We start from the raw sequence: 4222 nt of genomic DNA on the forward strand, positions 1-4222 counted from the left end.
TACCCGAGATAGAAACGGCACAGCGTGTCCTTTCTAAATCTGGCGCATGCGCAGAAGAAATCGCCCTATGGCGATTTGCAAATATCTCCTTGACCGTGCAGGTCTGGGAGATTTTTCAAGCACCTACAGGTAAGCCTTAATCTAGGCTTACCTGTAGGTTAAAGTGGTTGTAAAGGGTTTACAGCCACTTTAGGGTGAGTCTCTACAGCAAGGACACAATGGGGTTGATTTACTAAAGGTAAATAGACTAGAGCTTAGCAAATGAGGTAAAACTTCACTTTGTAAAGAATACCCAATCACATGCAAGGAAAAAAAATAGCATTTTTGCTTTCACATGGTTGGACGATGGAAGTCAGCAGAGCTTCCCCTCGCCTACTAAGCTCTGGAGCAACTGCACTTGCAGAGTGCACAGTCTATTTGCCTTTAGTAAATCAACTCCACTAAGTAATACAAATCTGACAGGGATTCTAACCGTTCCCCCAACATATTCCAAAAAATATAAAAAAAAAATTTGGCTATAGACACACTTGAATTTTCTTGCACCGCAAACATATATATATATATATATATATATATATATATATATATATATATATATATATATAATAAAAGTGCAACAAAATAAATAAGTGATAACAATGCAATTTGTGTAATATTTTATCTCTCAAGCCTCGTACACACGACTGTTTTTTCTGCCAGGAAAACTGCGGGGAGAGCTTTTGGCTGGGAAAACCGGCCAAGTGTATGCTTCCTCGCAGTTTTCCCGACAGGAAAACTGCCAGGAATCCCGACGGGAAAATAGAGAACCTGCTCTCTATTTTCCCACCGGGATTCCCGGCGATTTTAAACCTGGCAGTTTTCCTATGTGGAAACTCTGTGAGGTTGCATACACATGGCCGGGATTCCTGGCCAAAGCTCTACCCACAGTTTACCCGACGGGAAAACATCTTGTGTGTACACGGGGAAACTTACCGAGCAGGTTCTCGGGTTTCCCGGCAGACTTTATGCCGCCGGGAATCCCGGTCGTGTGTACAGGGCTTAAGTTATAATAAGAAAAAAAAACGCCTTTCTGTAGCACATGATCTGTTCTCGTGATCTTTGTGTGTTCTGCTGTGATTTCCTTCTACTTCTTAGTCACCAAAGTCCTCCCTACAGCCCTTTTAGATATTTACAAGTTTACCTTGTTTTGGCGGCCCTATTGCAAAATTAAAAATCTGGAAAAAAGTTGTCCTGAAAGTAAAGATATTGTACTGTACTTAGCCACCTGCATTGCCAACCTTCGCTCTCTGTAAGTGCTTCTTGGCCCCCACCTGCTGTGTCCTGCAGGGCTGGCAGAAAAAAACCACAGCACATGCTAAGGGACCAGAAATCTGAAATTTTTAGAAGTGTGTCAAATAAAAAGTATTCTATGGGCACGGCAGCTCTGGAACTGAAAAAAAGATCAATAAGCGATGGAACAGGTAACTATAATATCTCTTTTTTTAGGACTTTTTTTTATCAGTTTTGCAACAACATTACTTCAGGGACCTGATCATGTAATGTCCTGGTGTACAACCTGGGGCCCTCAGACTTCAGCAGTCTGTAGTGGGAGCATTGATTAGGGAAATATCATTGATCTTTACTAGTCTCATGTAATGTGTTCCCAGGTGTTATCTTCTGAAGCATATCCCCAGCCAAAAATGTAGCATGTCCACGCTCGCTATCCTCATTTCCTCTAGTAGGTCTTCAGTTTCTGACACTCTTAAGCATTACATATATGTGCGACTCTTTAGTGATGTAAGGGGCCACATTTGAGGCCCCCTTTAGCTTATAAGTTGACATCCACTGATGTAATGAATTAAAATAAAGTTGATGTCACACTGGTGACTAAATCTCCACAACAAAGCGGAAATGCATACAAGCTGCAGAAAAAAAATAAAAAATGTATGGGCTAATTTACCAGTATGTTGCAGTAACTTACTGTACATGGCGTAGTGCATTGCTGTTCTATTAATTTTAAATGGCACCCAACTCACCTCCACAATGCACCTGCTTAACACATTATGTGCATTGCTTTGTCCTGCGTTGAAAAAAATCCAGCATGAAGGCTTGTTCACACAAACCACACACTGCTTTGGGGCACATTGCATTCACCAGCCTGTTTTAAATAAATGGGGCTTTAATGTAGCGCTGGAGGGTTTGGGTCATGGTACATTTTTTGCAGTGCGCTTCGACACAACATACCTTTAAATTACATTTGTGATTAATGAGAATTTGTCAAAAGAAAATGTTGGCCTGAAGACTTTTGCTGTCATCTAAAATGACAAATATTCTTGAAGCTGATATGTACGCATAATTCAGCTGCAAAATAAATGCCTGCATTCCTGACTTGTGGATAGAAATGTATTCTGATATTATACTCACATCAGTTTGCATTGAACAGACACCCCATATGCATCATTATCTCATCATTAGTGAACTGACAGAACAATCAAATCCAGCCAGTGGGCTTTCATACAAAATGTCTGAACCAGACATGGCTGCATGGTTTGTAACATGGTAGACATAAGTTTCCCACACGAACAAGAGTAATAGGGATGTCCATTTAAAAACGGCAGCTGCTTTATTTCAACTGAAGATTCTCACAACTTGATGCACATACGCTTTTCACAGGCTACATTACAGAACAAATATGACCAAATCCACCCAGCTATGGCTGAATGGGACTACCTCAGAGGCGATTCAGTTCGCATGTGCTGCACTTTACAAGTTTTTCACTCACCTCTTCCGTTTTCCCAATATGTTTCTCAAAACATTTTTTTTAAGTGTGAAAACTAACTAAAGGTACGAGCAATAAAAATAATACTTCTGATACAGCATACAGGCCAATAGTTAACAGGCTTAAAAAATTGAGATTTAACCATGTCTGAAACAGCTTAATCCAAAATACTGATTCTGGACATATAATAAGCAGTCCCAAAATGTTACCCCTTTAAAGTTCAATCTGAAGGTGATCTCAAACACAACAAATGTTGCTCGGTCCAGTCCCTGATTGCCTCAGGCATATGATGATCAAGTAAATTATATTGTTGTATAGGCTTAACTGGCATTAGTGCAAGTTCATGGCAGCTTTCTGGCTCCTGGAACTCACTGCTTGTAGAAACCCTTGATTCAGCACTGCATTAACACGCATTAATATACCCAACTCATTCTATTTAATAGCCCATATGTCTATAGCAAGGTATTGATTTGGACTTCTAAATGGTTAGTTACAGAGGGCCAGATTCACGTAGAATCACGGCGGCATAACGTATCGTAGATACGTTACACCGCCGCAAGTTTTCATCGCAAGTGCCTGATTCACAAAGCACTTGCGAGAAAACTTCCGCCGGCGGCCGCGGTATTGCATCCTAAGATCCGACAGTGTAAAACAATTACACCTGTCGGATCTTAGGGCTAACTATGCGTAACTGATTCTATGAATAAGTCGCATAGTTAAGAAGACCCTAAAACAGAGATACGACGGCGTATCAGGAGATACGCCGTCGTATCTCTTTAGTGAATCTGGGCCAGAGTTACAAGGGTTAGTGCATAGTTAAATAATGAGATTACAAAAGACATGTGCCCATCAAATTAAACCTTACAGAAAATACCCTGTTCCCTCAAAAACTCTGGGTGAACAGATAGAAGGAAAAACTATTCTGAAATGTGTTCTTATTTGCAGTAATGGGTAAAAAAGATACCTCCTAATAGCAACTAAATAAAACATTTTTTTTTTTTTTAAGCATTCAACTCTGTGGGAATATTAGAAACCTGGATTGACAGCTGACATTTTTGTGTGTAATTTAGCTAGTAAATATGGGTGATGCTATTGCTAACGGGTAGTGAAGGGGTGGAGTTTTTGTGGCAGAGCTTCAAAAGGACTAAACAAGCATATATTAATTGTGGTGGTGTATGTCCCTTAACATTAGCGAGGAAGAAAAGTCTACTTTCACTTTAAAAGAGTCAAATGGTTAAAGTCCCAACTAGAAATAATGCACTGCTGGATTACTAATTACAAATAACACAGAGCTAATTGCAGATATAGAAGTAAGGGATAACTTAAGAAACAGTGATCACAGAGTAATTACAATTGCCCCAAATTAAAAGAAAAAGAGACACCAGGGAAGGACAAAAACACAATTTCAGAAGAGCCAACTTTACTTAGCTGTGGTGCATGCTACAAGATACTAAATGGGATCGA

Source organism: Rana temporaria, chromosome 4 (genome assembly GCF_905171775.1).
Source record: "Rana temporaria chromosome 4, aRanTem1.1, whole genome shotgun sequence".
NCBI lineage: Eukaryota > Metazoa > Chordata > Amphibia > Anura > Ranidae > Rana > Rana temporaria.